This window comes from Phascolarctos cinereus, unplaced genomic scaffold, assembly GCF_003287225.1.
Source record: "Phascolarctos cinereus isolate Bilbo 61053 unplaced genomic scaffold, phaCin_HiC Scaffold_8;HRSCAF=390, whole genome shotgun sequence".
NCBI classification, from domain to species: domain Eukaryota; kingdom Metazoa; phylum Chordata; class Mammalia; order Diprotodontia; family Phascolarctidae; genus Phascolarctos; species Phascolarctos cinereus.
The window spans coordinates 46,251,276-46,264,094 of NW_027556291.1; the positions used below are offsets into that span (position 1 = coordinate 46,251,276).

The 12,819-nt window shown below is 40.6% G+C and overlaps 1 long non-coding RNA gene across 2 annotated transcripts; it reads right to left on the reverse strand.

Moving 5' to 3' along the window:
• Positions 1-680: 680 nt before the first annotated feature.
• On the reverse strand, positions 681-12,742 carry LOC144455043 (uncharacterized). 2 transcript variants are annotated; one of them, XR_013483693.1, is made up of 2 exons: positions 12,430-12,742; positions 681-1,177 (listed from the first exon to the last, which is right to left on the reverse strand). It is a non-coding gene; the product is annotated as an uncharacterized LOC144455043 (long non-coding RNA). The 2 variants fall into 2 exon arrangements; XR_013483692.1 differs by having other exon boundaries at positions 12,038-12,742.
• Positions 12,743-12,819: the final 77 nt, after the last annotated feature.

Consider the following 12,819-nt stretch of genomic DNA (forward strand, 5'->3'; position numbering starts at 1 on the left):
AAATTGACATGGACCAGTCAGGCCTTCCCAGCTCAGTTTCCAAGGAATGTTTGTTTGAACAAAAGACATGCCAGACACCTGGACCTTGAATACCTGGAAACTCTCCTAATAGGCCTGGAAATGCATGGATGGTCTGTCCATCACTGACCCCATCAGGGTGTACTCCACTGGCCAGGCCTGGAGGGGGACCACTGCCACCTCTTTTCCCACTAAGGAAACAGACTAGGGAAAGGGATGGGGCCCAATTGGACCTGTAATTTCATTGACATACAGAACTCCTGGGTAATGCAAGTCAACACCTTCTCTGCAACTTCCAGTCTTATAAAGTTGCCCAAGGCACAGCGACATCTAGTGACTTGCCTAGGGTCACAGAGTCAGTATATGTCAGATTTGAACCCAGGTCTTTGTGACTCCAAGCTTGGTTCTCTATTCACTAAGATCTTGCCTCTAGTAGCGCTGAGAAAATAGAGAATACCAAAAAATGGGAAGCTCCCAGGGGGATTCTGGCTAATTAAGCAGGCATCTGTCAGCTTCACATTGAGCAGCTTGACCACCTTCATGTCACAGTGGTCACAGTCCCAACTGAGATGTCCCAGGAAGACGTGGAAATCATCCATAGCATGAAGGCCCAAGCAGGCTCTAAGGGTTCGTGGACATAGATGAACAAAGTAACAAAGGAATGAATGAATGAAAAGGTATTTATTAAGCACTGACTGTATGCAAAACATTGAGCTAAGCCCTGAGGATACAGATAGAACCAAGACAGGGGCAGCTAGGTGGCAGTGGAGGACCTGAGTTCAAATGTAACCTCAGACACTTGACACTTACTAGCTGTGTGACCCCGGGCAAGTCACTTAACCCCAATTGCCTTACCCAAAAAAAAAAAGTGAAGAAGGTCCCTGCTGTCTTCAGGAACTTGGCAATCAGGATTGCCTGTCACTGTGTAGGCACCAACCAGGGCATCCAGCTGCACAGCCATAGTCTGCACTGGGTCCCAGGGGACAGGGATGCTCCATGTTACTCGCCAAGAAGACCAAGAGGGCTACCCAGTCTTCCTCCAGGCACAGGAGAGTAAGGATGTTAGCAAAGGCTGGAGCTGACCACATCGAGGTCAAGGCTCTGGGCACTCCCAACCTGGTGATCAGGATCTGTAATCTTCTACTTGTGTCTGACAGGCCTAGAAGAAAGATGAAAATTACATCCTGCTGAGACCTATTCGAGATAGTTTAGGCTCCAGGAGCAGGTAGCTTTAGACATTTTTAGATATGGCCACTGTGTGAATTTGTTTTGCTTGACTATACATGCTTGTGACCTGGGAGGATTTTATTTTTTAATTGGGGAAAGAGATTTAGAAGGAAGAGGGTAACTAGAAATAGGGATGCCAAAAAAAAGAGGGCTATTGTAGCATTTTTAAATGCGAAAATTAGAATGGAAGGAGGTTCAGGAAACACAGACAAGCAGGACAGCTTTGAAAGTAATATGTTGAATTATATTCTTTTTTTAAAATGCAAACTGTACATAAGAGAGATTCATGGTTTCACATATAATCTTTTTTTTGTTCTTCTGTGTATATGGAAATGCTCATGTTTGATTTTGTCAGGTACAAAATAACAAAAAAATTAAAATTGAAGTTATAAAAAGAGCTTGACTGATAAAGATTCAGATCTTGTTTCCTCCTTTGTCATATAAAGGGGATGGATTAATGGCCTCTGAGGACCCTTTTAGCTGGAGATCTCAGAGCCTTGGATCTCTTGGGGTCTAATACAAGTTCCATGCACAATCACACAGCAATTATTTAGAACTGTACAAAAATAAACTGTTTCAGGGCTCTGTGTGTGTGTGTGTATGTGCTTCAAACAAAATCAGTTTAACACTTTAAGGACTAAAATGTTTATTTTAGTCATTTAAAAATGTTATATTGAAAGCCTTTCATTTTTTTACACCACAGATATTTCCTCTTCTACCCTCCTCCCTCCCCCACCCCTCAATTCTCTCTTGAAACAAAGAAAAATAGCTCAATGAAAGTGACAGACAAAATGACCAGGTCTGACAGTGACATTCGACTCCTTATGCGCCCCCACTCCAACTCTTTCTTGAGAAAAGGAAATGCATTTCGTCAGCAATCCTACAGGCCCAAGATTGCATTTTAACCATTTGTAATAGTTTTAATTTACCATAGAATGCACACGTCCACATTTTACTAAAGTATGCTGAAAAGAGTTCAGTGTTTGGGTGACTCCAAAGCGGTGAACATAGCCAATTCACTTCCTGTCTCTGAGCCTGTTTCTTCATCTGTAAAATGGGGATTGCCTTACTTAACTCATAGGGCCTTTGCCCTCCAGGAGGGCTTCCTCCCTCTACTGGGCAGGGGAAAACAAGCCCACAGTTAAATCAATACAAAATATTATGAAGTAAATAGAAAGTAATTTTAGAGGGGGGAGGGAGTGCTAATTGGGGGAATAGGGAAAGGCTTTATGTAGAATGTAGGTCTTGAAGTCAGCCTTGAAGGCAGCTAGAGCTGCAAAGGGAGAGTTCTAGGCATGGCAGACAGCCTGTGCAGGAGATGAAATGTCACAGATGGGGAATAAGTAGACCAGTTTAGCTAGAATATGGAATTGACATAGAAAAATGATATGAAATCAGTCTCGATGGATAGAACAGAGCTGGACTGGAAAGGACTTTAAATGCCAAATGAATTTGTATTTTCTTTCGGAGGCAAGAGAAAGTCACTGATGCTTCTTGAGTAGGAGAGCAAAATAATCAGATGTGGGCTTTAGGGATACCAGATTTGGCAGCTGTGTGGATGATGGATTGGGAAAGGGATAGAATGCAAGCAGGGAGACCAATTAGAAGGCAGCTACTGCAATAGTCTAGATGAGAGATGACAAAGGCCTGAACTATGTGAGTGGGGAAGAGGGAAGCAGATTGAAGAGACATAGAGGTGGAATCAACAAGGCTTAACGACTGATTGGATATGGGAGAAGGAGAAGAATGAAGAGTCAAGGATGCGCACCCAGAAGATTAGCAAAGATGACAAAAGACAAAAATGGTATACTTTAGAGAATCTGCAGAAAGACAGGAAGCCTGGTGTACTGTTGGCAGAGCTGTGAAATGATTCTACCACTCTGGGAAACAAATTTGGAATCAAGCTAGAAAAAGTCACTAACCTGCACATGCCTAGGCAGCTAGTGATGTAAGCCTGGAACTCAGGAAATCAGGATGTGGATATGTACATATGCAGATGTGGGTGTCATCTGCAAAGAGATGGTCATCTCTGGAAGCTAATGAGATTGCTGATGTATAGGGGCTGCAAACCATGGAGGAGCACAGCAGATAAAAGCTGGATAGAAGGAAAATCTAACAATTTGTGCTGTTCAAAAGTGGAAAACAGGAGTTAGTGAGTAAGCCCTCCACTGAGATCCTCAAGCAGAGGCTGGCTGACCATGCCTCAGGTATTTATTACTTATACTTATATTAAATGCTAGAAGGCATTCTTTTTCAGGTTGGACTCAATGGCCTCCGAGGTCCCTTCCAATTCTGATTCTGTGATTCTGTAAAGTGACTTTAGAGATCATATAAGTATAACCTACCCACTTCGCAAAAGGGAAAATGAAGGTCCTAGAAAGGGAAGTGACTTGTCTAGGAGGCCACACATGTGAGTGGCAGAAATGGAAATGGTGTGAGACATGGTGTTTAATGGGCACTGATCTTAACACTAGCCCTGGAACTCGATTTCTTGGAAAAGTCTCTTATGCCCAATTTTAAAATAAAAGATTCTGGTTATATATGAAAAGAAAACAAAGTCCCTGTCACCTTGCTTTTTAATTATTTGCTACTTTCTGATAAAGAGAGTTGGAACATGTATAGTGGCTGATCTCTTGGATGGCATGACAAGGCTGTAATCCTAGCATCTGTGGGCACAGGGCTGGCATATGTTAAGTACTTAGGTAATACAACAAATGTTTAGGTTCTGCAAGATTAACAGACCAATCAAAGATCAATTTTTTAATATTCATTTTTAAAATTCTGAATTCCCTCCCTCCCCCACCCCTTGAGAAAGCAAGTAATATATTGATTATATGTGTGAAGTCATGCAAAACATATTTCCATATTAGCCACGTTGCAAAGAAAACACATACAAAAACCCCAAGAAAAATAAAGTTAAAAAAAAGCATGCTTCAATCTGCACTGAGAGTTCATCAGTGCTCTCTGTGGAGGCGGACAGCATTTTTCATCATGGGTCCTTTGGAAGTGTCATGGATCATTGTCTTGATCACAGTAGCTAAGCCTTTCCCAGTCGATCACTGTATAATGTTGCTGTTACTGGTTCTGCTCACTTCACTTTTCCTCAGTTTCCAGATTTTTTTTTTAAACCATGCAGCTCATCATTTTTTTTTTTTGGCTAGGGAATGGGGTTAAGTGACTTACCCAGGGTCACATAGCTAGTAAGTGTCAAGTATCTGAGGCCCAGCTCATCATTTTTTATAGCACAATAGTATTCCATCACAACCATATACCCCAATTTGTTCAGCCATTCCCCAACTGATGGGCATCCCCTCGATTTCCAATTCTTCGCCACCACAAAAAGAGCTGCTATAAATATTGTTCTACAAATAAGTCCTTTTCACTTTTCTTTGATGTCTTTGGAATACAAACTTAGTAGTGGTATTGCTGGGTCAAAGGGTTTGCATAGTCTGATAGCCTTCTGGGTGCCTGCTTATTTCTTTCTTTCTTTCTTTCTTTTTTTTTTTTTGTGAGGCAATTGGGGTTAAGTGACCTGCCCAGGGTCACACAGTTAGTATCATGTGTCTGAGGCCGAATTTGAACTCAGGTCCTCCTGACTCCAGCGCTGGTACTCCATCCACTGCGCCACCTAGCTGCCTCCATGCTTACTTCTAAGGATAAGTTCTACAACTGCCTAGCAGTAGAACAGATAGATAGCAAAGAAGCCCTTGACTCTGAAATGATCTTTCACTCAAAGTACAAAAAGACGGCAGGCTGCATTGTATACAGCAGGGGTTTTGGAATCATGAAGACTCCTCTTCATGAGTTCAAATCTGGCCTCAGACACATGATACATGTGTGACCCTGGGCAGGTCACTTAACTCTGTTTATCTCAGTTTCCTCAACTGTAAAATGAGCTGGAGAAAGAAACGACAAACTACCCCAGTAGCTTTGCCAAAAAAACAAAAACAAAAACAGAAACAACCCCAAATAGGGTCATGGAGACTGAAATGACCAAACAACATATAAGCAACAATATGTGACGTCTTGACAAGCTTGATTATAATTAAAGGTCCTAATCACCAGCAGTCTTATTTCATGGAATACTAAACCATCAGCACATGAAGGGACGCGGGGCTGTCTCCAGTCATCCTAATCTATATCTTGACACTGGGCCCAGATGGCTCCGGAGGAGAAGGTGAGGCTGGTGACTTTGCACAGCCCTGCCTCACTTAAATCCAATTCACTTGTAAGTCACGGCATCACCTTCCTGATGTCATGGTTCTCTTTGAGATACAAGGACAAACAACAACAACATGAAGGGACAGTCAAATTGTCATTCTGCTTAGGACCATGGCCAAATGGACCATGCCTCTAATCATGAGGACAGAAGCATGACCGAGACCAGCTAGTTTTATTTATACTGAAAAAAAAAAAACTTGTTCCAGGCATAAACTGTGCTCAGAAATGAGCTCTTTGGAAAAACCATAAAAGTGTTCATAGTTTTCTACTTATACTTTCTAATGGGTGGCACTGGTTTTTCAAAGTGAGACCTAGCACAAGACTAAATATAACCAAATGAAACACGCAACAGAGTCCACTGCATTTGTTGATTAAATGAAAATAAAAATGTTTTGCTTTTTCAATTAGCATTGGGCCAAAGATGGGGGCAACTTCTGCCATTTTCCCTGAAACATTCCTACAAAACAGTCTATGTGCCCTCATTTACGTGGATGCACTGTACAATGATGCTCAACAGCTTTCCTCGACTTGGTCTACAGAAACTTTTTGACCCAATATATTTTCTTTATTTAAATTTAATTTTATTTTTTGTTAATTTTAAGTTCCAAATTGTATCCCTCCCTCCCTACCCCACACTAGAGAAGGCCACCATTTGATATAGATATAGATATATATCAATAGATTTTATATATATATATATGTATGTATGTATGTATGTATGTATGTATGAATGTATGTATGTAAAACCATACTATGCATGCTTCTATTTATTAGTTCTTTCTCTGGAGGTGGATGGCATCTTCTTTCATAGGTTCTTTGTCATTGATTTGAGTATAATATTCAGAATAACTTAGTCATTCACAGTTATTCTCTGAATAATATTGCTATTACTATATATAACATTCTTTTGATTCTGCTCATTTCACTCTTCATTATTACATGCAGGTCTTACCATGTTTTTCTAAAATCAACCTGCTCATCATTTCTTACAGCATACCCAATATATTTTCTAAGCCTTGATTTCAAACAACACAGATATAACTATATATTGATCTGAATATTCCTATCCTTGCCTTTTAAGTCATGTGCTAACCACCATTTTCCTTTTAAAGTCAGTATAACACATGGCAGGGCAACTAAATCTCAGAGATATTAGAAATAAGTCCTGGGCTTGCTAGCTGTGTCCCAGGGGGACTCAAAGATAAAAGAAAGGCTTAGGCCCATCTTTTAAGGTTGAAGAATAATAATCCCTTACATTTACAGAGTACTTGCTTTTCAGTCCATTTCAGATTACTCAAAACTACTGCAAGAGAAAGTGGTCCAGTTTAGGACATATCCCTTCTCCTCACCTATAAAATTTGGGGAAAGGGGCAAGGAGTTGAAAGACTTTTAAGATCCCTCTGAGTTCTAAAGAGTCTATGGCTCTTCATTCCCCAATTGAGTATGAACAGATAGTTTTCAAAGGATAAAACCCAAGCTATCAATAGCCGTATGAAAAAAAATGCTCCAAATTACCATGAATTAATGAAACTCTGGGGATCCACCTCACACCTATTAGACTGGCCAAGATGACAAAAAGGGAAAACAAGAAAATTGTTGATGGAACTATAGCTTGGTCCTCCCATTCTGGAAAGCAATTTGGAACCACACCCCCAAAGTCACTAAATTATACCTGTCCTTTGGCCCAAAGAGGAAAAGGACCTCATTTACAAAAATATTTATAGCGCCTCTTTTTGTAGTGGCAAAGAACTGGACACTAAGGGGGTATCCATTAAATGGGGAATGGCTGAACAAATGATGATATCTGAATGGTTTGACTGTAATTAAATACTCCTGCATCATAAAAAATGACTAAGGGATGGTCTCAGAGGAACCTGGAAAGATTTGTATGAACTGATACGGAACCAGAAGAACAATTTGTACAATAACAACATAAAGACAGTCTTTCAAAGCTGTCTTTTGATCTTTAGATCTCTGATTAATGAAATGATCAAACATGATTCCAGAGAACTTACACAGAATGAGGCATGTATCGTGTGAGCCACGGCCAGTGTGGACTTTTGTTCTGTGTGATAATGGGAAATTGGTATGAGGGTTTTGTTTTTGTTTTTCTGTTTTTTATGGGGGAAGGGAAGTGGAAGAAAAAAAATGCTTGTTAATTAAAAAAAAATTTGGCTCTTACATTCTGCTCTTTACTTTTTCAAATAAATTTAGAATTTATTTAGTAGGATGGCTTCCTCAGTACTGCTACTTCCATTCAGTAGGCTGTATCCACAGGATCATAGAATAATAAAACTGGAAGTGATCCAACCCCCTTATTTTACAGATGAAGACACTGGGGACTAAACAGGGGAAGGAAAGTGACTTCCCCAAGGTCATACATCTAGTAAATGGCTTCCTTAGGTGGCTCAGTTGACAGAGCACTGAGCCTGTAGTTAGGAAGACCTGAGTTCACTAGCTGTGTGACTCTGGGCAAATCATTTCACCCTGTTTGCTTCAGTTTCCTCATCTGTCAAATGAGCAGGAGAAGAAAATGGCAAACTACTCTAGTATCTTTGCCAAGAAAACCACAAATGGGATCACGGAGAGTTGCGCACGACTGAAAATGACTGAACAACAAATGCCTCTAAGTGCAAACACCCTTTCAAAAATGTCCTACAAGAAAAAAAGAGGATGTCTTAGAGGTACAAGGTACCTAAACATTTTTAGTAGTTGCTGTGATACCTCATGGATATGAATAGAAATATCGCACCCTAGCTTTAAGGAAAATAATAATAGCTTCCATCTCTATAACATTTGAAGGTTTATAAAGTGCTTTCCTCACAACAGTTCTGTGAAATAGGTAGTGTAGGTGTTATGCCCATTTTACAGATTAGGAAACTGAGGCTCAGAGAGATTAGCTGACTTACTCATGTTCAAACAGCCACTGTAGCAGCTCCCATTTATATAGGGCTTTCAGGTTTACAAAGTACTTTCCCCACAACAACTTGTAGGTAGTACAAGTATCATCCCAATTTTACAGATCAGGAAAGTAAAGCAGAGCCCTTCCCCAAATGATAAAAGATCAAAAGAACAGGCAGTTCTCAAAGGATGAAATCCAAGCTATCAAGTCATATAGGGAAAAAAATGCTCCAGATCACTAAGAATTACATAAATGAAAATTCCAGAAATTCTGGGGATCTACCTCATACCTATCAGACTGGCAAAGATGAAAAAAAGGAAACATAACAAATGTTGGAGGGGCTTTGGGAAAATAGGCACATTAGCATACTGTTGACAGAGCTGTGACTTGGTCCTCCCATTCTGGAAAGCAATTTGGAACCATGGGCCAAAAGTCACTAAACCTTACATACCCTTTGGCCCGGCCATACTTATACTACTAAGCCTATACCCCAAAGATATCAAAACAAAAAGGAAAAGAATGAGAGAGATAGTTTCAGAAAAATGTGAGATTTGTAGGAAATGATGGTAAGGGACTTAAATGAGCAGAACCAGAATAATCTGTACATTAACAACAATGTAAAAACAAATGACTTTGAAAAACTTAAGAACTCTGATCAATGCAATGATCAACCATGATTCCAGAGAAGCAGCAGTGAAGCAAGCTTCCCAGCTCCTGACAGAAAGGTGATGGCCTACCAATACAGGATGGGGTATAACCTCCATGGGAATTTATTTTGCTTAGCTATAACCATTTCTTACAAGGTTTTTTTTCTTTTCATTTTTTCTTTTAAATGAGAGGAGGGGTAATAAGGGACCAAATAAATGCTTCTTAATTGAAAAATAAGATAAAAACAAAACAAGCTCAGAGAGAAGTATCTGCCCATGTTCACATCGCTGAGTACCAGAGCTGGACCAAGGTCCTGACTCCAAATCGAGTATTCTTTCTCAGAGTCTATCCTTGTGATTGATGCTGTGGCAGATAGAAGAGAAGTATGAGATAGGGTCCCTTCACTTAAGGGATTGGGGGAGGAGGGAATATGCATTTATTAGGCACTGTGCTAAATGCTTTACAAATATGATCTATTTGATCCTCATAACAACCCTAGGAGGTAGTTGCTATTATTATCCCCATTTTACAGTTGAGGAAACTGAGACAAGCAGAGGTCAAGTGACTTGCCCCAGGGTCACACAGCTAGTGATTAAGGCCAGATTTGAACTCTGGTCTTCCTGAGTCCAGGCCCAGCACTCTAACCCTGTGCCATCTAGCTGCCTTGTCCCCTGAGGAACTAGCTTTTGATCTAGTTGGAGAGATGAAGAACAAATACATGATATTTTGACATGCTTACTAGACAGTTTGTGAAACACATACTGAAGCCATAATAATGGGCCTGAGTGGCACATCTGATTACTGAATTGGTCTTAGGTGAATGTCTAGAAGCAGTGGGAAGGCCTAGAGAAGCAACCACTGACTGGTAGCAAGTCTCTGCTGAGAACTGCACTATTTTCCTCTCTTTAAAGGGACAGGACCTGCCTAGTTGATTGTAAGGCCCATAATGCTTATAGAACATGAAGACATACTTCATGAATTCAAGAACCTGGGACCAGAATCTTCTCTACCCAGGATCAAAACAAGATTAAAAGGAACTAAGTCCAACAAAATCATGCAGGGTCAGCTTCTAATTCCCAGACCAGAATCTAAATTTTAATTTAATTTTTTCCCAATTACATTTAAAAACAATTTTTAACCTTTGTTTTTTTCACAATTTTGAGTTCCAAATTCTCTACCTTCCCTCCCCTTCCCCCTCATCGAGAAGGCAATTTGATAAAAGTTACACATGTGCAGTCATGCAAAACATTTCCATATTAGTTATCTTGTGAAAGAAAATGCAGACAAAAAAGAAACAAGAAAAATAAGGAAAGTTTTTTTAAAAACCCAGTATGCTTCTATCTGCATTCAGATTCTATCAGTTCTTTCTCTAGAGGTAGATGGTATTTTTCATCATAGGTCCTTCAGAATTGTCTTGGATCTTTGTAATGCTGACAACAGCTAAGTCATTAACAGTTGATCATTGTATAATATTGCTGTTATGGTGTACAATGGTCTCCTCATTCTGTTCACTTCACTTTGCATCAGTTCATGTAAGTCTTTCCAGGTTTTCCAAACCAGAATCTAATAGAACATAATCTACAGAGTGTACTCAGAGGGTATCCCTCTCTCCTATTCGAATTAAGTTTTTCTAGTCCTTGGCCTCCTCTATATTGATTTTTTGCACATCAATCTCAATAGCTCTCTAACTTTTTGGTCTTATGACTCCCTTACACTCTTAAAAATTATTGAAGCCCTCAAATAACTTTTGTTTATATGTGTTGTATCTATCAATATTTACCATATTAGAAATAAAAACTGATACACTTTAATTATTTGTTTAAAAATAGCAATAAGCCCATTATATATACTTTCATGAAAAATAACTATATTTTCCAAAAAGAAAAAAGTTAATGAGTGACATCATTTTACATATTTTTGCAAGTCTCTTCAATGTCTGGCTTAACAGATGACAGCTGGATTCTCATATCTGTTTCTGCATTCAATCTTTTGTGATATGTTGTTTTGGTTGGAAGTATATGAAGAAAATCTAGCCTCACACAGATATGTGGTTGAAAAAAGGAATAGTATTTTAATAGGCAAATAACATTTTAGTATTTATTATGAAAATAGTTTTGATCTCAAGGACCCTCTGAAAGGGTTTAGGGGACCACCAGGGGTTGGTAGACCACACTCTAAGAACTACTCATCTAGTTAATTTGCATATGTAGAAAAAAGAAACCCAACATTTCTGAAATCCATATCATGGAAAAGTAAGCAGTGTCTACTTTCCAAGAACACTGAGGTGTACCACTCATCTGTGATCCTTTGGGTCTTAGGATGTCAAGGTGATCATTCTTAGTAAAAAAGTACATGTCACAAATACAATACGAATCACTGTAGAACATTTTGTACAGCAGGCCCTAAGGTAGTGCTAGGGCACATTCCCTATAAACTAGCCACACAGATACAACCTAGCTGGTAGGATAAACCTTCTTGGTATGTAAAGTCTATGACTAGAACAGAGGAAAGAAAGCTACCTGACCAAAAGGGGAGATAGAACCCACGATCTTGTTGAAAGATATTCTAGCATATCAATTCAAGAAACTGAGCACACACCTTCTATGTACTAGGGACCAGAAAGTACTGTAGCATGGTTTACTTTAATACTGGCTCTATAGTCAGAGAACCTGGTTCTTTAACGTTTAGTACCTGTGTCCTCCTCTCTAAAATGAAAGAGTTGGACTAGAATCTAGTCCTTGGGTTCAGCCTTGTGATTGAGTTCAAGTTTTACAAAACAAATCCTTTTATTAAGGGGATTTGCTCTGTGAAGTTTGGATTCAGTCAAAGGGCTGCACTTGACGACCTAGATGGTTCCTCACCCCTGGACTAGATGGTCTCTAAGGATCTTTCCAACTCTAGATCTATGTAAGGAACACAAAGATAAAATGCATGGGCCTTGTCCTTAGGATGCTAAAAATCTAATTGTGGAGACATGAAGTTCATTCCTAAAATGCTTAAATAGTGAAACTTACTACTTACTAGTAGTATCTGTAGTTTTCTTTATTCTACAGTTCTGAAAACACAGCCAAGTTATTGCTGCTGGTGCTCCCAACTCCATTTAAGTATGGAGGCTCCAGTGACAGAAGAGGATGGGAGCACAGGTTCGTAGAACCACAGCTGGGAGGGAACTTGGAGTAATCATAGAGACCAACCTCATTTGACCCAGAGGGGAGCTGTGGTTCAGGGAAGGCAAGAGACCTGCACAAGGTAATACAGCCAGTTAGAGGCGCAGCAGGATGAGAGACCTCCATTAAAGGAAAATGCTAAGCTCTGGCGGAAGGAAAAGGCCGGGGGCTGCAAAGGTGAAGAGCCGGAGGCCCAACCTGCCAAGGTCACCAGGGCCTCGGGGGCCCAGGAGGGCCGTCTCTAACCTGTGGAGAAGCAGCTCAGAGTTGCTGCTACGGAGCCTGGAAGTCCACCGGGAGAACCAGGCGGGCCCCCGGACCTCGGAACTCCCGCCGCTACTACCGCCGCAACTGAACAGGAGTGGACAGCGGTACTAGCCCAGAGGCACCGGTAAGCCCCAAACTAAAGGCAAAGTATCGACTCACGGCCCCGGAACACCACCCTAGAGCATTACTGCCCCGTGCAAGAGTACCGAAGCGTGCGCATGCGCGAGATGACTCCCCATCGTCTCTTCCTCAGCCAATGGCTGCGCAGCTCTAGGGACAACGCAGGTCTCATTCCCTTCCACAGTCCTGTGTCCAATTGGAGGGCAGCGTCTGCGCAGGCGGTTCCGTCGGTCCAATGAAAATGCGTCT